The sequence below is a fragment of the Hermetia illucens genome, chromosome 5 (assembly GCF_905115235.1).
Source record: "Hermetia illucens chromosome 5, iHerIll2.2.curated.20191125, whole genome shotgun sequence".
Classification (NCBI taxonomy): Eukaryota; Metazoa; Arthropoda; class Insecta; order Diptera; family Stratiomyidae; genus Hermetia; species Hermetia illucens.
Window position 1 is genome coordinate 97,403,213 of NC_051853.1, and position 23,116 is coordinate 97,426,328.

General features: G+C 40.1%; 1 pseudogene; it reads right to left on the bottom strand.

The window, feature by feature from the left end:
* Positions 1-11,686: 11,686 nt before the first annotated feature.
* LOC119658168 lies at positions 11,687-13,014 on the bottom strand (annotated as a pseudogene).
* Between the last annotated feature and the right edge of the window lie 10,102 nt (positions 13,015-23,116).

The following is a 23,116-nucleotide window of genomic DNA, read 5'->3' on the forward strand; positions in this document are numbered from 1 at the left end:
GTTGCGGAATTTGTTTGAATTGATCTTTTACTTTTACACGGAACTGTCATACCTGAAGCGTCGAGCTTCCGGTTTTTCAAATTGATAAATTAAAAAAAAAAAAATCCCACTACCCCAATATAATTGATTTGGCTAACAGTTTTTTAAAAAGCATTTACCAGGCTCTTGAAAAGAAATCAAGAAAATGTCATATCCCTCACTACGACTGTAGCTAACCCCTTAAACGTGTATGTTTTTGGTCGACTCGACTGGAATTTTGGGGCGGAGCACTATTGATCAATCTGGGAAGGGGTCAAATTCGGGCTAGCCTGAAATGAGCCATGATAATTGCAATGAGTTGAGTTTGCGTATCTAGAAGGGGGGCATCGGCTTGCTTCAGAGTGCATCTTAAATAGCTTGTCTTCAATAAATATTCCAAGAGCTAAGTAGTAGCTTCTGACTAATGCTTGCGCCGTGAAGGAAACGCTTTGAAAAATTACCTGGCCCCTTTTTAAGATAATTAGGGTATCACTCGATATATTCTGAAACAATAAAAGCACTAATAGCATTTTTTCCCGCACTCACTAACATATAGTTGTCTGAAGTGGTGCAAAGCACTCGTAATTAGTGCAGTTTCGTTTCGAAAATAAACAGGATCCATTGTTTTTAAGATGCGCGCTTGGAATATTCAACAAAACTTATCTTTCTTTACTTCCAATATGGTTATGGCTGGCCTCGACAAATCGAAAAATGGGCATTAAATGCAGTACTTGATTCATATTGTTCTGTTATGTATCATTAGTATACACTACACAGTATAATTGAAATCAACTTTGGGTCCTTCGGAAGCACCCAACATAACTCGTAATCAGAAATAATTTTGTAGAATTTTTAGAAATTTTTACCTATTTGACGAAAATATTTTTGAGAGAAAATGAAATGGAAATTTTTTAACTTTTATTACCTTTTATATTTTTATAACTTTATTATGCAGTATTATGGAAAAATAACATGTGATATTTCAGACTCTTTAGTTTGTTGAGGACTTCTTTGTAGGTCAATCATCAACTGCAATAATGAAAACTATACTTTGGAGCATAATATTACCAAGTTTGGTTGAAATCGAACTATTACTAACAGAGTTATAATAGGACAAAACTGCCACTTTTATGCAAATCCATTGCATTCTAAGTCTATGAATGTCAGTACCATACTAAAGTGGTCTGTCGGACAAACTAAATGCGTAAACAGTCAAATATGCTTCATACCTGAAGCGTTTAGCTATCGGTTTCCCGACCTGTTTGGAATATTTTTTGGTATGAACTTATTTTTTTTTCTTTAATCATTTTCGACCTAATAAGATACGAATTCTTATCACCCTGTAATTGTGATATTTTTCAGATCAACAAACGTTGAGGTCCGTATTCCTGACTTTGCGCATAGTACTTGATGATAGTAGATTAAGGTCATGAAGGCCACTCTAGGGCTTTCATTTCTCAAGTAAAATGATTAAAACAATTTATCCTTGATTATAAAAATAAATTTGATGAATTACCATCAAGATTTTGTTCGATGATTGGGCGGTGAAACTTATTGAGACAATATACCTTTGAGCTCTGCTGATAACACTCCGATAGGTTTCCAGGAAAAAATAGTTTTGCATTTTTTACCATTCACATAATCTTTCAGGATCAATATGGCTCCAACTCCCTGATAGTATTATAGTTTCCTACGTTATACCATGCGGCGAATGTTTGACAGTGTTTTGAGTACATCTACCAGAACATCTACCAGAATAACCAGTGTCCACTATCCGGCACTCACGGTTCTTAGCCCATTGTCCCCCGACAGCTAGCAATTTGCTACGAAGCAGCTTTTTGCAGGCCTTTAAGATTACAAAACCATGTCGGTTCGCCTTCAATTGAATTGTCCTGTCTGCCGCATGGTTGACTCAAACTGTCCAAGAGTTGTTCTCCAAGTTCTGACGCAGAGCAGAAATGGTTAGCGGATCGATCCACGTAGAAGTTTTAAATGAGTTTCATCCTTGGAGTCCGAGAGCCCGAGTTCTGGAAATAGTCCTCCAACGTGCTGTCCAGTTTGGTATTATTTTTCGGAAAATCATTCCAAAGACGAAGGATGTACTCATACACATTTTGTAACGTCACAATTCAGCTTTATACCTTTGACGATGAATTTTTAAGGTTTTGTGTAAACACAAAACCTTATTAAAATCGGTTTACTGTCTGCTTGTCTGTCTGTCTCTCTGTCTGTCCGTCACACGCATTTCCTTCGGAGACTGTAGCAGCGATTGACACCAAACTTAGTGGAAAGTTGGGAATTGTGAACGCTCGCGCATACAGTGAGTTACATCCTTGTACGTTGAATTTAAGGGGAGAGGGGGGGGATCCCCATACATGCAAAAGGGGGGTGTACATTTTTTTTTACCAAATATTGTCATGTGGGGTATCAAATGAAATGTATCGATTAGTACTTTTCAAAGCTGATCTTAGTTTTGACATTTATTGGAAAGGTGAGGAGTGCGGGAGGTCGAAAGTGATCATCTATTTAAAGGGGCCATTCTCGGAAACTGCCAAACCGAAAAATCTGAAAAAAAATCAGAAGGCTGCCACTATATGGTGCCTGGGCTCCGAAATACCTTCCATGCCGATATCTGTTTAAATAAAGTTAATAATAGTATATTACTACAATTTTTTGTAATTGGTTAGAAACCCCCCCTTAGGTTCATCCTAGTACCATGAAATTGCAGTGATATAGGCGATAATATAGAGCTTAATCCCACCAAGTTTGGTGGAAATCGCACCATTACTAACAAAGTTATAATACCTCAAATTTGTTGCTTCTTTGAAAATTGAAGACTATGAATGTCAATATCACCCGAAAGTGAATACTCTCACATAATATATGGATATATTACGTGCTCCGTACAAAGAAATACACAAAACCTTTCGTACCTGAAGCGTCCAGCTTCCGGTTTCCCGACTTGTTCTGTGTTGTTATATGAGGGTAGTATATGGAAAGTGGCCACCACTGTCACTCAAGACTCTTCTGCGACATATCAACGAAGTGCGCTGGCTTGATACAATTTCGAATAACGAACTTTATTGACGTGCAGGCCAGTTGTCCATGGACGTGTTGATCAGAGAACGGAAATGGCAGTGGATAGGCCACACATTAAGGAAAAACGACAATTACATTGTTGACTACGCCATGCAATGGAATCCACTATCCCAAGATGATCCACAAATCGGAGGATATGCCGCGAAACAATAGAGGATGAGGGCAAGCATATTAGGAAGTCTTGAGGGGTTGAAGTCCATGTGAGTAAATTGCAGATGATGACACGTGGTCGTGGTTACCGAGCTATGCCAGATTAAGAGGTGAATGGCAATTATATCGCCTGATGTTTCGATGTTAAGGGGATATGTGTCGGATCCGCGGAATTGATTTTTTTTTTGGCATCAATTGCATCTAGATATAGCGTAGAATATATGAGCAAAGTGATTTTTTGACGTTCGGGGTCGTTCGAGAATTATAGTGTTAAACACGTGATAAGTCACATGCCAGATTTATATCGATCGCTGTAATAAAGCCCGTATTTATCAGTCCGAATGATGTTCGAATAACTTCGCTAAATGGACAAGAATTGAAGCCAAGGTTGTACATGTGTTCTTTGAAGAAACGTAAGGTTTATGAACTAGGTATAGCAGATTCATGATCAGTTAAGGTTTTATGGCTAAAAATCGCATACTACTTTTTAAATGCGTTTTTCTCGAAACTGCATGTTCAAAATCGGCTGCCACCATAGCCCAAAATCTATCCAACGAAATTCTTTGAAATTTTCACGACTTATTCAGAACATATTTCTATGGTCCGCAAACAAGGATAATTGCGATCGATTCAGTAGTTTTTTTTATTTCTTTAAAAAAGCCTTGAAAAAATACCGAAATTCAAAAAAAAAAACGTTTAACACGGCACCAAAAATTTAGTTTTTAATATCTTTTAATAATCCTAGTTTGCGGACTGTAATTAAGTCTGTACGTTGAAATGCTTTTCACTTTTTTCTTTAAGATCGCAGCGCCCTCTTGCGTGGCAGCAGCAAAACACCTTTTTTCGGAGATGGGTGTATAAACTGCTCTGTATTTCAAAAACCAAATTTCAGATGTGGATATTATTCATGGCAGACGTTGCTTGTAATCGAAATTCAGCAACTTGCTTCTGAGGCCCCTCACTTTTGGTAATATAACAATAACAGTATTAAGTGTGATCCTTGCGGAAATTTACTATATGTGTTTGCCGTTGAACGTCTTTGACAAAAACGGGCTTCAAATCAAGTGGGTAGGTGATTTTGAATAACGCGCTAAGTCTACCGGAATGTTGTCCTCCGTTAATTTAGTTCATGCAAACGAATTCGGCAGGTACGTCTACCTTTAGGATATCACAAGATTTCATTAGATGAAGAGTCGAATGCGAGGAAAACAATTGTTTTGGTGGCATAACGACACATAAACGTGAATCAGATGTAGACGTAAGAGGAGGATAATTTGAAATTTAATTAATCCCAAAGAATATTGAGACATCCGTGTTTACTGCAGCTAGAATATTTTTCATGGATTTGTCGAGACCGGAAGAAGAAGATGAAATGAAAACTGGAAGGTCTTCAGTCTACTGCATATCAAAAGATGAATTAACGACTAATTGAATAGCAGTCAAAGCTGCAGTGTCTTAATGCAAAAACTGCATTGTATCAATGAAAGTGGCACCGCGATATTGTACCGATTATTATTATTATTCTATTAAGAAAAAGTCGCACCGCGTCCTTAAAGAACCATTGTGCCCCTTATTTATATAACCGTCAGGAACTTTAGTATGTTCCCTACTTCCAGATCTTTCAGCTTTGCATCTGGTATTAAATGTTCTCCCAGATGCCTCGACCTACTTTGCACAAGTGCCGGACACCGTCCCAGGACGTGTATAGACGTTTCGTCATACTCCTCACAAAACCTGCAGGCAGTGTCTGTAGATATCCCTAGCTTTCCTAGGTGATAGTTTAGCCGACAATGACCAGTGAGAATTCCCACTATGATTCGGAGGTCCTTTTTGGTGAGGTTTAAGCGTTCCTTGGTGCGCATGGGTTCGTATCCCCCAATAAGCACCCTGGACTGCTCCATCCCCGGTTAGTGAGAATAGCTATGTTCTGCCCGTTATAATTCCTTTGCAGATTAAAGGAGGCACACTTTTGTCTATGGCGCATATCTCCGCCTGGAATTAGCTAATGTACCTGCCCATTGGCTCAAAGTACATTTTCCTTGGACCAATGACACTGGCACCCGCTCTCTCTGCTGTGAGGGATCCGTCAGTGTACCAAGTAATCAGTTGCTGGTTTAAGCCGTATGTCGCAGCCACGCTCTCACAGTTTGCCTTCTTACTCCAAAGTGTTTCAAACTTCTTATCCAAGTGAAACCTCGTGGTCATGTTATCCTTTCGTATCAGTAATTCGGGATACCGCCTAGAAAGAATATCAATCTCAATACTCAATACTCTTGCCCTGCATCTGTATGCAGATGGAGAGGGGTTAATCCCAGAAGGACCTCCAGGGATGCAGTTGGGCATGTCCTCATTGCCCCATTGATATACATGCTTATGTAATTCCCTGGCTTGCATGCTGATTGCATCGATTTGTGCAAGGACTTGTACATGGAGTAACGCAGGGCCTCGTAGCTGGCACGGTGTAGGGGGCGGCGTAAGGAACTGTATAAGGACGAATTATTGGAGCTGTGTTTACAGTGGTAGGCTGGGATGTGCAAGGAGTAGCACAAGGAACTGTTGCGGAATTTGTTGCACGGTGTCGCACAGGGACTATTGCACGGTGTCGTGCAAGGTCCAGTACTGCCTATAATTTCCACATCTTGGTTTCGTCGGAATCTTAACGGCGTTGATAGTGTATCGTCACAATAAAAAAATAAAATTACAACACAATGTAAATAGGAAACTAGCATTAACCAGGAAAAATCGCAGACTGGAATAAAATCTTTCCGTTCTTAAGCGCAGAATTTCGCGGCGTACTGATCAGAACGTTTGAATGCAAATGCATTATAAATAATATATTTATTTGATAATTTTGTTCGATGTTCTTGCATATTAGAAAAAATCATTTGAAGCTGATAATTATTACACTCGCAATTTATTTTATAATATTGTACAGTTTTAAATTATATAAATTACTCTTTTTTCCCCTCTGATGATAAGCTGCATTCAATATACTTCATTTCTTGGAAATGATTTCCATTTTTTTATTACTCCAAATTGAAAGCTACAAAATGTTTCTTCAAAATTAGTATTAGATGACTTTCATATTATGTGATTGATGTAATGTATCACTAACAGTTTAATAATAACAACAAAGGCTGATTTATTTATTCATTTGAGACCTTTGAACAATATGCCATCTTGATAAGACTGAATAATAAATAAGGAAAAAAAATGACTTGAGGGTTTAGTACCTTTGGTTTCTTTGGTTTCTTTATTAGGTCGCAATGAAAGTGTATTGTACTTTGAAATTGTTTTTGAAGAGATAACCAGACCAGCTGGTTCAAGCAAGTAAACATTTCAGCTGTAAATACGCGGAGGTATATTAGCACCAAAAAAGGTATGGTTCTGAAAATATCTTGAACGAAAAAGCTCATATAAGGTCCTCTGTTCTGCAGCAGCTGCTTTTAAAATACATTCTGTCACAATTCCCCGAAAAAACTGGGTTACGAGGTACAATTTCAGAGCAATTTTAGTCTACAGTGGAGTTTGCCAGGGTTGGATCTTGCAACCGATACTTTCTTTTCTGGTTGTCGGTGATGTTTTTGACGTTATCTTCGACTGTGTCATATTTCCACAAACACCTGGATTACGCTGATGAAGTCTGGTTGCTTTCTCACGAAGTCATGGACCTCGACCAAATAGATCTGGGAAAGGAAGCAACGAGAGTTATGGGAGCAGCACATACATGGAAACTGACCACCACTGTTACTCAAAAGCTTCCAGCTTTTATGCATGCATTCTGCGCTGTGCTATTGGGGCATTCTGGCCCAAGACAACAATTAATAAAGAACTTTGTCGGTGTACTGGCCAGATACTCGACGCGTTAATCAGGAAGCGGAACTGGCAGTGAATAGGTCACACATTAAGAAAGGGCGACAACTACATTGTGGGTGATGCCAAACAAAGGAACCCACTATCCCAGGATGGCCGACGAGTGAGTTAATCTAGAACTACATGGCGCAGAACTGTGGAGGAGTAGTGTGAGCTTCTCATAAAGTGGTGGAGAGAGCTAAAGCACATTGCCGAGAACCGACAGCGATTGCATAGGGGCATTGGAGAGGACACCACTCAGACAGAATATTATTAATAGGGAATACAATTTTGAAAACCTACCTGGCAAATAAAATTTCAGAGAATGCAAATAAAATTGACGAAATAGTGACGGGAATCCAGCTGGCGAATGAATCCTATTATGCAGTTCTCCCCATTCAGACCAAATTAATGTACATCGTCAATGCCGACGCAGGTGACTACAATGCCAGGTATAATTTATCGTGAACCTTTCAAAATCCGGTGCAGTGGCGACTCATTGCACAAATGCAGTGCCGTCTTGGAATCATCAGTAATTGGAACTTTCCAATAGCGTGAATGCGAGTCCAATGCATATTGTACCTAAGACGTCTGGAAAATGACATGCATGTAACGATTATCCTAGGCCAAATACTTCCATTGTTCTTGACAAATCGCCAAACCATTCAGTGTTTTTGAGTTTCCAACCATGATGTCTGCCTGGGTAGTGCTAGTCAAATGTTTCAATGATTCATAAGTAAGGTACTGCATGGCTTCACAAAGTGCTGCACCGACGGCGAATGGTCTTAGAACACTTTAGCAATAAGGATTATCTAAAAATATGCACAATTGTCAAATTGATAAAACAGAAATTGAAAATACTGTATCACCACCGAAGGAGTGAAACAACCATTCGGTATTCTGGACGGGAGACATCAACGTATCTAAGAATTGCGTTCGACTTCGATGCATTTCGCACAAGATTAGCCCCACATAGTGAATAGCCCTGTTGAACTACAGTTGCCATTCTGGCCATCCTGCAATTCTACAAGCCGTCGCAAATTGATCGTTGAGATGATGTAGACATAGTTTGGGTGATAGTTGAGCTTCTGATGCATGTCCCTTAATGGCAGTGCAAAGTACGGATATTGTGCATTGAGGAAGTTAGATGCGCCACATGTGTAGCAGAAGCAACAATACTTCTCTCCTGTCGGTGGTGATTCGCGTCGAGCTAGCTACTTTGAACTTGAGTCAGTCGCTGCATCGGTTGCCTTAACTCGGGCACGGTCGTCGTTGGGAAGCGGAGAATGAAACCTTGCCAGAAAAAACTCCATTTACATCTGCTCGTAGAACTCTCCAAAATTGTCTGGAGTTGTATGTCTTCTCCGCCAGATTTCCTTGAAGAAATGCATCCACTCCCAGAATTGCTTTCAGGTCCTCTCAATGAAATAGATCGGTAATATCTCTACTATTAATCCAGAGAACTTAGAGAACTTTGCAAATTGAGTTGATTAGTCGTCATTTAACACACATGTATAGAAGGCCATGTCTCAGAACCTTGGGAGGTAATACCCTTCAGGCTTTAAGTGCAAAGACATGTAAGTTCGGAGATTTCTGGAAGGCAATCATCTATAAGACGTTGAGTCTTGAGACGAATATAACGATTTCAAGCTCATGAAGTATGCTAACGAAGGAAAATTCTATTCCACAAGGTGGGTTAGAAATAAGGCTTAGGAGCTCTGGCTTCAGAGGAAAAGGCATGTACGCAGCCTAACCTGGAATAATGCTGAAGAACTGATGTATATCTATTCAACATATACTTCATTTTACAAGCTGAAAACCGCATTTGACTACCTTGCAAAGCTTCACTTAGTCTGAACCTAGCAAATGCATTGCCCCACGTTGGGCGCTCTTTGTAATGACTTGCAGAATTTCAGAAGGTCTAATCATGATCAACCACGAAAGCAAAGCTTTACTAAAAAAAAAAAATGAAAGACAAATGAAGAAACTGATACTGCAAGTCCGCTTTTTTTGGGGCCAATCTTTGTGCAACCATTATACAGTTTCCTTTTGGACGCTGTCCCGCTTGCTGGCCTTGGCTTTTCTATCTACTTTCTAAAGTGGGTGAAATTTTATTCTATCCTCTAGCATACAATTGAGTGCCATCTGTTCATCTGTTTTCTGCCTTATCTTCGGGTCGCCATCACTTTTCTTAATTGCTTCCTTCATTTTGTGTTCATGAGACCTTCGATAATCGAGGCCTCAAACCATATTCTACGTCGATATTTACTCAAATATGTTACTATGGCTTTGAATATGTAGGTAAATATAATATAGCTGCAATAAGGTATAGACAATAGAAGGTATAATGTTGCAAAGTTTCGTGGAAATCCTACCATTATTAAGAAAGTTACAGTACCTCAAACTTATGTTTCCCATATTAATTTACTGTGTCTCTAGATGGCAGAGGAGTTAGAGCCTGAGGCTGCCGTAGCAAAAGGTCGCGGTTCAAATCTCACTGGTGGCAGAGGGCTTTGTATCATAACTGCATCTAGGATATCACTCGCCTCAGATGTAAATAAATACCTGAATCAAATCAGGATAGTAATCACTGCCGAAAGCAGTGCTGATCACATTGTCTCCTGCAGTGACCTGTAGAGTCCTGTAGTTTACTGTTAGGGTCTTCAATGAAGTATTTTTATATGCTTCAAGGTCCAGATCTAATGAGATTAACGTGCCAACGAGTTTTATTATTATATGAGTCTACTGCACCCAATACATCACACATAGTATTTCAACATGTATAAGCACGAAAGCCGGCATATGCCCGATCACCGCTGGTAAGCAGTATGCTAAGGCTAGTGCTTAGATGGTGTACCTAATCTGAAAATTATATATAATAAAGGCAGAAAATGTGGGTGGGAAGAGGGAGAGCCAAGGGTATGGGGCTAGAAGGTACATATTTTAATTAAAGAAACGGCTCAACCAGGAAATCCGAATTGAGGAATTCTGAAATAAATACATAATACAAAATATCAGCTCAAATAAAATTAATAATGGTAGGACATGAACTCATTAAAAGAATATAATAAGGATGACGACAAAAGAGGAGGAGGTTTTGGTGAGTGGAAGATCATTGGTGGATGAGCTGCTTGCATCCAGCCATGAGGCAGAAACCGTCAAAGACAGTACAGCCGGTACCAGCTGTAGCAATGCTGCATTAGAATCAACAGCAGGAGCTTCCTAAGCGAGATGGCCTATAGACTAGTGATTTCTAGCCTAGAAACCGCAGCCGTAGAACTAGCCATAGCGATTACCACGGTATTCCTTACTCCAAATCGTCGGAGTCTCCAACAAACGAGGACTGACAAGAATGCCAGCTGTCCGAAGCCAGCAAAGAAGTCCGTTCGAGTCCTACTCCGCGAATGGGGTACCATATAATAGCATGCGAGAACCATTTCTCCAGGGAGTTTTTCGAATCATGCGTCACTAAGATCAGCCATGCCTAGGATGGCGGGAAGCTCAAATCGTCGTATATGATAAGATTCTCAGAAGATGGTTGCTCTCCTCTGGTTGGCGAAGATACGCGTTCATAAAGGTTAGTGCCTAATCAGTGGATTTCCTAATCGCCAGTGTGGTGATCAAAGAGGATATTGCAGACTTAAGAGGCAAATCCGGTGAACTAACTCTTGGAGGAAATGAAGATTGAGCATCTGACGGGGCCCACATTCCTCCTACGCAAGCAGACGTATGACGAACAGTACACTAGTCTTCTATTTTCCTAGATCGGAGAATTTTTACGGTTAGGAGGAGGTGTCTGATTTCACTCTACTAACCGACAGTGGGATTTTCAATGTGGAGAGCTGAAGGGTGTTTGATCAGAGCTCCTTCTCGAATCACAGTTGAATATTTGTCAGTTTAACTTTCGTTGCAGAGGTCTTTCACTCTTTTAAAGAACCCAGGAGGATCAATTGGAGGGAGTTCGGCCAGCAATGAAAGACAAACTCTCTGATGCTCACAGCGGTAACATTAGCACAACAGATGAATTGAAGTCAAAGGTCGGGGCCCTGAAAAAATCATTCATGCAACGAAAATGTGTCGAATCTCCGGTAGCTAACCTGAGAAAACTTCAACATCTGTTGCAGAAACATACAAGAACTACCTGAAGAGTTACAAATCGGCCATTAAGACTGCCAGGAAGCGGTCCTGACTGGATTACTGCCACAATATTAAAAGCATCCGTGACTCTGCCGACTCATGCTTTCTTGAAAAGTCAGAGGGTTTCTGGACGGAATCTGTGGGACTCTGGAACTACTAGCCCGTACACGCTGGTAATCACACAAAAACCAGGTTTCAAATGAAACCCTTCCAAGGATCCATTATTTGGGAATTCGAAAATAGTTTTATTAAAAGTAAAATTTACCTGAAAATGGCATAATTCAGGGTAAAATAAAATGAATCTCGTTCAATATAGAGAGATGAAACTCCATACATAACTAAATATCGATAATTTGGTAAAGAGACTGAAAATTTAGTATGAAGTTAAGAATGCTTTTTTTCAAATAATAATAAATAGACATACAAGGGTTCATTCTCTCTCTTCGAGCCCAACTCGTATTTCATTTGATGATTTCAAAATAAGGTCGCCTTGTAAAATTATTTCCGGGCCGGGCAATAATCTAAAATGCATTATTACTTTTGCTATGCACGCCTTCAGATCAAGCATTGCGAACTTTTGGCCAATACAATTACGACCACCCGCACTAAACGGAATATACGCGAAAGTGCGTTTATTCTGTGTGCCAGAAGTGTTGAAACGTTCTGGGTCGAAATTCTCGGGATCCGGAAAGTTGCGTGGATCATGATGCATACCATAGATTTGAAGAGAAAGGTTGATACCGGCTGGAACCGTAACACCGCCTACATATCATCAATTGCCTCCCTATGCTAGGGACAGGTGGCAACATTCGTAAGCTTTCCTTTATGACCATTTCCAGGTATACCAATTCGTTTAACTTTTTGCTCGTTATCTCCGCTTCATATCCGTCTCCGAAAATATCCTTCAGCTCTTCATAAACCTTATCTTGGATATCTGGATGGCGCGATAGTAAGTATAGTGTGAACCCAATGCCCGAAGCTGTGGTGTCATGTCCTTCAAACATGAAAGTATCTACTTCTTCGCGGATGTCATCATTTGTCAAGGGTTTGCCATCAGCTGTGGCGTGCAGACTGAAGCTATTGGTACGAAATTTGATGGAAATATTTAGCCTATGAAGTCTTTTGGCTACACGCAAAAGGGGTGGAAAATTTGTTTTCTTAGAATATGGTCATGTGGTATCAAGCGTCTGGAATGTCGGTGTGTATCATTAAGGCAGTACATTCCTAGATTGACTCAAATCAACACTGGAAATGCCAGCAGGCAGGTGAAGAATGAAGTGCGGGCGTTTGAAGGAACTATACCATCCCCAGTGCGACATCCGTAGTTAAAATTCTGCACAGACCAGCAGAAACTTTCTGTCGAATGCTACGGTATGGCGAAGGTCATTCCAGACGTGTTGAGAAAGCAACGTATCCGGCAAACCAGTGGGGCTTTTCAGATCACTCAATGAATTCCAACGGGGCATTCAGACAGTGCAGTTTTCGGTAACGGAAGCAAAAAATGTTTTGGTGGACTTTGGGGGTTAGCCGCTCAGTAAGTACCCCTCATGCCACTATGCTTGCCATGAATATAGTGGATGCTACCGAAGAGGAGGTTCGACGAGCCATAAACCACTTCAAGAACTAGAGGGGCCCAAGCCTGGATCGGGGGCAGAACTTCTGGTACAAAAAGTTCACCAGGTTAATAGTCGGCCCGAGGAACTTTCACAATGCGGGTATTACTTACCTTATCCCTAAGAAGGACCTCTTCAAATTCATAACGTCTGCTATTACTGGAAGGGTCAATGCGCAGATAGAGACCAACAACATTCTGCCCGAGGAGCAGAAGGGCTGCCGAGTTGGGTCAAAGGGTTGCAAAGAGCAACTCATAATCGACTCGATAGTTGTAGGAGAAGCAACTGGAGGCCAAGCCAATCTCTAAGGCATATGAAGCGTCACGCACACTTGGCTAATCAATGTGTTACGTCTGTATCGCATTGATTCGAAACTAATAAGGTTTCTGATCAGAGTCATGGGAAGGTGGCTTACAACTTTATCAGTGCATTCATCTGAGGGTACTAGCACTTCAGAGCCTATCCATATACGAAGGAGCATCTTCCAGAGGAATTTATTGTGTCCCATTTGGTTTTGTATGGCACTGAACCCCTCTTCATGGTTACTGAATGATGCTAGAAGACATGGTTTTGTAATCAAATATAGCGTACGTGCTAAGTGCGAGCTGATACACTTGATGTACTTGGATGACATCAAGCTATATGCTGGTAATCATGACCACCTTAGAAGTCTGCTGCGAATAGTAGATATATTTAGCTGTAATATTCGGATGGAATTTATATTTGCCAAATTCCGAATTCCAGCCATTGACAAAGATAATCACGAGTCGCATGCCGGAAATAACATTGGTGTTCTGCACATCCAAGCTACTATCGAAACAGACTGCTACAAGTACCTAGGCATTCTGTAAGGAACCCATGCTCGGCTTAGTGATCTGAAGGGTGCTCTTAAGTCCAAATTCCTACGACGTGTAAAGCTGGTACTGAAATCCCATCTCTCAGGGAAAGAATAAAATAAAGGCATTGCACATATTTGCTATCCCCTCACTAGCTTATGCATTCGGATCTGAAAAACGTCCAGCAGCAGATATGGACTACTATGTCCAAATTCCGAATGCATCATCCAAACTAGGGCGTGGAGCGGATGAACCTGCCTCGTGACATCTGAGCCAGGGACATCACCGCTAAATCGAATCGCAACGCACTTATTTTTATAGTAAAAGCAGGCGGGTCCCTTGCATGTAGCTGTTTGTAAGGTAGACTGTTGGCTGACTCCACTTAACTTCAATGAATTCAACTCTCTAAGTGGGGTGAAATCAGACTAAGAGCATGTCGATTAATAGAAGTCGAATGCAATGCAAGGTGGGAAGCTCTTTGCTGACTCGGAGTTATTTATGGGTGTCATTCAGAACGGAGTGGTCGCCACTCCAGTTTACAAAAAGCTTATAATAATGGGCGAGGAGCGTCCAGTGCAGAATATATGGCTTGACGTTGGATATGTTGAACCATCTCATTTCTGACTGCCCTGTAATGGCAGCGGTGCAATACACGAACATGCTGTATGTAAGGTGATTCGCCAAAACCTTGCATAAATGCATGGGTTGATCGCGGGAACATGTCCTATTTACTGATATGAGCCCTAGGAAAAACTTGATAGTGCTACTTACAATACATATTTGGGCTGGCAAGTTCTAACTGATCTCCATATACCATACAACAAGCTATCCCCCATTATAGGAACATTGCACAGAAATACGTGGATAAGAAGGTGAACTATGAACCGCTGGTTCGGGAAGAAAGAAAAAAATTTGGCGTCTGGAGTGGGTGGTTTTAGTTGTTGATTTGACTCAGGTATTCATTTACAGCTAAGCCGACTGATATCCGACGTCAAGTCACTATACAAATTCCACTGTCACCAGTGAAATTAGAACCGCGACCTTCCGTACGACCATAAAGTTTTTTTAAGAGGGGCAAAACTTCAGAGATATCAGTCAATTTTCGGACATCGTTATTTTCATGTGTTCGTAGTAGGCGGCTATACTTAATTGCTTGCTCTTTGATTACTTCACCAACCAAATGTACTTTCAGGTCCCTATACAGATATGAACGAGGGAGCATCTACTATATATCTAAACACTTTATTTTGGAACGTTTGTATTACCTTCAAGTTCGATTCTTTGGCAGAGCCGCAGAGCTGGATTATACAATATGGGTCGTAGGATCTGCTTATAAATTAAAATCTTGTTGCAGACGGTCAGCTGGTAACCCTTCTTGCTTGATTATCCTGAGATCTGTCTGTATCTGGTATTCAGCTCCTTCTTCTTTCATAGGACGTGTCCTTTCAAGCTTAGCTTAATATCGAGTGTTTATGATGATTTTAGCTGGGTTCTTTTTTTTGGTTAATGTACGTTGCTTCCCGTTCGTTTAATTTTATTGTCAATTTCTTAGTCTATTCAACAATATTGTCAATATATATATATTGTGAGGATAATCAAGGAACAATGCGTAACCAACGCGTAAAACAGGACTATAAATGACTTTCTGTATGTTAGGTTTGGAATAAGTCACCGAAAACTAACTATTCATATATTAGTGGATGTCACACATGACGTATTTGAGGAAAAGCGGTTTTGAAAAAAGAAACAAGATCAGGAGGTTTAGCAAAGCGATTACAAAGGGTCCAAGAAAGACAAGAAGAACTGGAAGTAGGTTATATTGAATGGTGAAAAATTTGAAATTCAAAGTATGCCAGTAAAGTAATCACTAATCTTTGGGAATCAGGACACGACATAGTAATGCAGTATCTGCGAAGAAAATTTTTCGATTCGCTGAAGAATAGTACAATAGTGAGAAGTGCCAGAACTTTTCCCAGCAGAATCTGCAGATTTGTTACTTCCACTCATTGATAGACTCTAGTAGTCTAAGTTGTTTTCTAATGAGTGGAATAAAATCTTAATTAAGATTGCAAAGAAAGGCACCCATTTTGAGTGCAACCACTGGGGTACTATTTGTGTCCTTCCTGCTGTACCGAACAGTTAGCTAAAATTATCCTTCATCGCATCAAGGAACACTCCAACTCCTGGATCGACAGGGCGTAGGCAAGTTTCCGTTCTGGGTACTCTTTTGCTAACCACATTAACACCTTCCGGATCATTGTGAGGCAGTGCGTGGAGCTTAGATCTTCACTCTCTGTACCTGAAAGGTTGCACGCGATGGTTATCAGGGCAATATACAATATATGTGTGATGGCGGAAAATGCCACATGCCGCATCAAAGTAATACGTTGAAGGGATTTGAAATCCAAATCCGAGTTCACCAGGCGTGCACTTCGCCACCGATACCGTTTGTTCTCGTTATCAGTGACGTCCCGATTTTGCCTTATCCGCAGAACCTAGAGGTAACGTTGTTTCTGACGAAGGTGGCATTGAACTTGATGTATTGACAGTGTTAGATCCGCTATATTCGTTGCTATGTGATATAATGGAATCCGCTATCATAAAATGCCCTTGAGTACGGTAGCTCAAAAACACATGGTACTGAACACTAGAGAAGGATTGCAGAAATCAAAAACATTTTAACAAATTGGCAGATGTAGTTGACGTGCTAGATCCTTAGGGAAGTCTGATTTTGTTGGAAATTTTTCATTTGCGGGGCCAGTAATTCGTTTACCCGGATATCGTGATCAATCTACTAATCAAAAGGTACTCCTTTCCCTTATATTGAATACTTCAGATGGTTAGAATGATCATCTTTGTCTAGTGTCTACTGTCAATTACCAGAGCAGAGTTATTAGAAGTCAGAAACCGGGAGCCCCTGCGCATCAGGTATGAAAGGTTTTCCTGATTTTTTATGAAAGAATATTTAGATATTGCTAGTTCCATTTACTGTGTGTGTATTCGACGTGTATGGGTATCCCCTTTAAGTTCAATGTGTGGAAATGTTATTTACTGCATCTGTGGGGGGTTCACAGTTCCACTCTTTCTATCAAATTTCGGGTCACCGTTTCTGAGAAAAGTGCGTTCGGCAGACAGACAGACAGTGAAACGATTTAAATAAAGTTTTGTTTAAAAAAACAGCCACAGCAGCAAAACAAAAAAAAAACATATGTTCATGTTTTGGCGAATAATACGTGGAGGAAGGATTATTACACATTTATGCCCAACAATTTGGGTAGTTTATCAAGTGAAGACAATTAGGGCCACCGGAAACACTGTCAAAATCCACAAATCGTTGTTGTTATCGGACCAAAGAGTGGTTTCCGTTTCTTTCACCCTTCTTCCATGGTAGACGACCTTACTAGTGTAAATTATCGTTAATTAAACAAACTACAATAGGTTGCGAATGGAATGTAATGCAATCTCCTTGTTTTATTTTATAGTTTAAATTATTTTATTAGGGTAACAAAAAGTACATACGAAGAGCAAGAAGAATATAGTGGTGATTCGCCGATTAGTATGTAGTTACTGCGATTTATTTTGTTAACTATCAGTCGAATACGGTTTATTACGGCTAATGGGTGGTTATTCCCATTTCCACTAACCGGAAGTGTTAAATGAAACCTTGGATCATTGCGCTTTATTTGAGTCTTGAAATACAAGAATTTTCGATGCATCCGGTTGATATTTATATATTTTCCTATCTATCATTTTATTACCCTTATCATTATTTTATCACTAAGTTTACCCAATCTCGATGAATGTTGTATTTCATTTTCGCGAAGAGGTTAACTCCAATATCGAGCAGTATGCATCAATGGTTCCCACCATATTGCGGAAGAATTCCAGGACACCTAGGTATGTCCTAACAGGCTAGAATAATAGAATATTATGGAATGGACAGTCTCCTTCCCAATACCTACCTACCCAGAAACTTCAAGTTACAAGATTATTCATCAAAATCAATGTTCTTTGCTTGAAAATAATCTCAATCGACTGTAACGTACCTACGCCAGTGCTTAATCCAATTAATGAAAAACATTTTAAACCCTGTGTTTATTGTGTCCCAAAAAATACTCTTCGATTTTATTATTACCTCTGCTGAAAACTGTGAACATGTACGTCTCGCCTCCAGTACTCAATGCAGTGTCACTTTCATAACTATTGCCCCAATGAAATTTGGAGGGAATGTCGGTTACAGATGTGGCAACCTACTAAAAATTAGTTGGGAAACCAGAAGCTGGACGCTTTAGGTATGAAAGGTTTTGTGTATTTCTTATATAAAGACATTTGAGTGTGCATCTGCTCCCATTAGTACGTAACACGTACTATATGCATATCATATGTGAGAGTATCCACTTTCCGGTGATATTGACATTCATAGTCTTGAATTTGCAAAGAAACGAAAACTTTGACCTATTGTAACTTTGTTAATAATAGTGCGATCCACCAAACTTGGAAGGATCATGCTCTACATTATACACTACATTACATTATATTACTACAGAATTTGGTGGTACTAAGACGAACTTAAGGGGGGTAGGCAGTCAATTACTAAAAAAAAATAATAATATAAAAATAATAGTAAAATACTACTATTATTAACTTTATTTGAAGGGATATCGATATTCCTAGGTACCATATAGTGGCAGCCTCTTAATTTTTTTTTAGATTTTGCGGTTGGACGGTTTCTGAGAATTGGTCCGTTAAAAAAATGATTCGACCCCCCGCACTCCCCACCTTTCCAACAAATGTCAAAACTAAGACCAGTTTCGGAAAGTACTAATCGAGACCTTTCATTTCCACATGACTATATTTGGTGAAAGAAAATTACACACCCCTTTTGCATGTATGGGGACCCCCATAAATTCGACGTAAAAGGATGTAGCTCACTGTATGCGTGAGTGTTCACAGTTCGCACCTTTCCACCAAATTTGGTGTCAATCGCTACAACCGTCTCCGAGAAAAACGCGTGTGTCAGACATACAGACGGACAGTGAGTCCTTGTGTGTTTTACGTGGGTACCTGTCGTGCAGACTTAATCCCACGGTCCTCTACGCACACGGATTGATTTTGTGACCACAATCAGAGCCCCGATGTGACAAGCAACAACGGTACGAGTCTATACCAAATGCATGACTTAGCATTCATACTGGTGGATGCAAGACCTACCTAAATGAGAGTCCAGGAGCTATCCCGGTTCTCATGGTACCCTGGTGAGGTTTCGTGACCAATTTGCCACACCAGATGAGTCCCCGTGCAGACTCGGGTCTGATCGCCCAGATTAGGCCTTTGGAGTATTCACCTACTGCATCACGGCCGGCAAGCCAAAGTGAGTACAGCGTCTCCCGGTGCCACCACTATGGAGGTTCTCCTCAGTCACTTGATTTTGATTTGGCCGACAGGGCCAGGGAATCCTATCCTCCAAGTTTGGTGGAAATCGCGTTTTTGTACATTACTATAATCTAAGACTCTGAATATCAGTATCACACTAAAGTGAATAGTCTGATATAATATATATAAATGTCCACTCAAATAGTTTTAGATAAGAAATACACAAAACTTTTCATAATTGAGGCGTCCAGCTTCTGGTACCCCGACTTGTTTTGATATTGCGGAGCCGGAGGATGACAGCTTCGATTCGCGGTTGGGAAAGGCATATCGAGGTTTTTTGCTTTATAGGTTTATTAAATTATGCTTAATGCAAGTGCATTATCTAGGTCACTACCGGCCGAGTATTTTCAAGAGCCAACTCTCCATGTAAGCGGAAGAGTAAGATTTCTACCTATCTGTGTATAAAACAGCAGTAAACGCAGCATTACTTTCAAAAGAAAATCAAGAAACCTTTTATAACTGAAGCGCTGGCGTTCTTCGACATGTTCTACGAGAGCGGATCCATTCGGTCAAGTGACGATTCTGGGTGGTTTATCATTTGGACTTTATTTAGTAATATAATTGGAATCATTGTAAAACTGGGACGTTAAGCTTTTGCTATTTATGTACTCTAATCGTCCCAGTCAACGTATTAATGGCAACTGATAACCTGATGCTTTCTACGCTTACAGTACACAGAGCCCGCAGTGTTGGCTGAGATAATAGTTAATCTGAAATTGACACGATCGTATCGGGGCAGACTGATATTCACCTTATCAGTTGCGCGGAAAAGGTTGGTGGCTGTATATTTTTTTAAGAAATATATTATCGATTCCATCTGATTATCAGAGATCATTCACCAATAAATAATAACAATAACAGATAAAGTTATGAATGAGCTGGAAAAGCTGTACGATAGTGGAACAAAAAAGTTGATTTTAAATTCATATATAGGGAGGGGAGCTTGCAAATGAAATTCACTTAGTATGTATGATGTGGAGGATGTAGATGCGAAGACGGAAGAAAGAAGCTGGGGGAAACAAAAATAAAAATGGTATTAAATGGATCATCTTAGGGCCATAAACAGTTAGTTAAGGAAAAATTGCACAAATGCACAAAACTCATTATCGAAGAGAAAGACTTCAGTAGGAAGTAATGTCATTACCAATCCGAAACCGAAGTGAATTCCTTTTATCACCATATGCAAGGAGCAAAAGCTATTCAAAGAAAGGCAGGTCGGAATACCGGAAGCTCGGCACCTCGGTTATAAAGGTTTTGTGTTCATCTTATGTATGCTATTAGTGTAGTCCAGATAGGTGAATGGTTAGAGTACAAGGCTGTCATACGGAAGGTCGCGGTTCAAATTTCACTGGTGGCAGTGGGATTTGTATCGTGATTTGAGGTCGGATACCAGTCGACTCAGCTGTCAATGAGTACCCGAGTCAAATAAGGGTAATAATCTCGGGCGAGCGCAATGTTGACCATATTGCCAGCGAGTAGTATTTAATTAAGAGGAATGTGTATCTAAGTTCGCACCAGCGGCATTCAATTTACGTACATATGTACAAGTATATTCACGTAAGCTTTTGTGTAAGGAGTAAAAAGGAAATATTGAGTTCTCTTCAATTAATTTTGATGAGTACATATATGTATATACATCAGTGAGTGGTATAGGCAATTTTAGTTCAAAGAAGTAAAACGTAACACCGTCTCCGTCGCTAGTAGGGATTACTTGTCCCCTTCTTCAATGCGCGGGTGTTGTTTCCCAGAGGGGAAACGTGGGGGTTGAAAAGTAATAATTTCTTTCACGGACCCAGAAGCTACCTAACTGAAAAATTTGAAAAAAATCGCCAAGCGCCACTATTCGCAGTGTAGGCCTCGAAATATCCTCTATACCGATATCTGCCCAAATAAAGTTAATGGTAGTATATTACCTTGAATAATAAATTACATAATTAATTGCAGTAATATAGATTATAATATACTCGTACAGCATGTTACTACTAAGTTTGGTGGAAGTTGCATTATCAGTGTCGCACTAAAATTAATAGTCTAATATATCATAATATGGCTAGGCATAAATGAGACAAATGTCCATTTAAATATGTCTATAAAAATTACACAAAAACCTTTGAGACTTGAGGCGCCGAGGTTCGGATTTCCGAAATAGTCGTTTTGGTTTGATGCGAATATCAATTGGCAAATTCATGTCAAGCCAACAGTCTGAAGGGAGGAACAAAAGTAAAGAAAAATTGAAACATTGACGGGGTAATGTAGGGTGATTCACTTAGAGTTTCCGTTTATCAAACATAAACAAGTCGGGAAACCGGAAGCTGGACGCTTCAGGTACGAAAGGTTTTGTGTATTTCTTAGTACGTAGCACGTAATATATCCATATATTATGTGAGAGTATCCACTTTCGGGTGATATTGACATTGATAGTCTTCAATTTTCAAAGAAGCAACAAATTCGAGGTATTGTAACTTTGTAAGTAATAGTGCGATTTCCACCAAACTTGGTAAGATCATGCTCTATACTATAGCCTATATCACTGCAAAATCTCATGGTACTAGGATGAACTTAAGGGGGGTTTCTAGCCAATTACAAAAAATTGTAGTAATATACTATTATTAACTTGATTTAAACAGATATCGGCGTGGAAGCTATTTCGGAGCTCAGGCACCATATAGTGGCAGCCTCCTGATTTTTTTCAGATTTTTCGGTTTGGTAGTTTCTGAGAATCGCCCCCTTAAAGAAGTGATCACTTTCAACCCCCCGCACTCCCTACCCTTCCAATGAATGACAAAACTAAGATCGGCTTTGAAAAGTACTAATCGAGACCTTTAATTTGATACCCCATATGACTTTATTTGATGAAAAAAAATTTTACACCCCCCTTTTGCATGTATGGGGACCCCCCCCCCCCTTAAATTCCACGTAAAAGGATGTAATTCACTGTATGCGTGAGCGTTCACAGTTCCCACCTTTCCACCAAATTTGGTGTCAATCGCTATAACCGTCTCCGAGAAAAATGTGTGTGACGGACAGACAGACAGACGGTTTGTCTGTCTAAACAGTAAACCAATTTTAAACCTTAAAAGCAGCGATAAAAATCGATTTAATTTGATAATCTTTATCGTCATACAAAACAACCATTCCTGATTATTTTTAAAGATAATTTCTTTTAAATGTTGACCGTAACTGCGGTTGAAATGGCCCATTCTTAAGTTGAAACTTTCGATGATGCGTTCCAGCATGTTGAGTGGCATTTGTCCGATGACTCGGGTAATGTTGACCAGCAATACCCCAATCATTGCCGGGTTATCCATGTAGATTATGGATTTTACGTATTCCCAGGGGAAAAAGTCTAGACCAATTCACTGACCTGAAGCGTGAAATGAATTGTTCACCGAATCGTTCTCAAATTGAAGCCATGGTTTCACAGGCTTGTAAAAATATAGACCGATTATTCCACCGGCCCATAAGCCACATGAAACAGATGTTTTGACTGGATTTCATAGCAACCCTTGAGCTCGTTCGGGTTGCTCATCATTAAGGTAGAAATGGGCCTAATCGGAAAACAAAATTGTTTAAGAGAACAATGGATTCTCTGCCACCTTATCAAGAGCCCAATGACTGAAATGGTGACGATTCTGAAGGTCAGTTGGTTTCAATTCTTGCTTTAGTTGAATTTTGTATGCTTTTACACTAAGGTCCTTAGGTAAAATACGCCAAGTTGTTGCATGCAACAAGCCAAACTGTTGAGAACGACGACAAATCGATTCTTCACAGTTTCCGCCGCTATGTTTTCTTCACTCCGTGTTCGATGTGGTCTATTTAGTCGCGTATTATCCAATAATGGAAAATTGCTTTCAAAATTCCTGATTGTATTGCTAATAGTGCGTTTGGGAAGCCGATTATGTCATCCATAGGTTGCTCTAAGCGCATGGAACATTCATATTCGTAAAACGAACACTGACGGTGGCATGAGGCCACGGG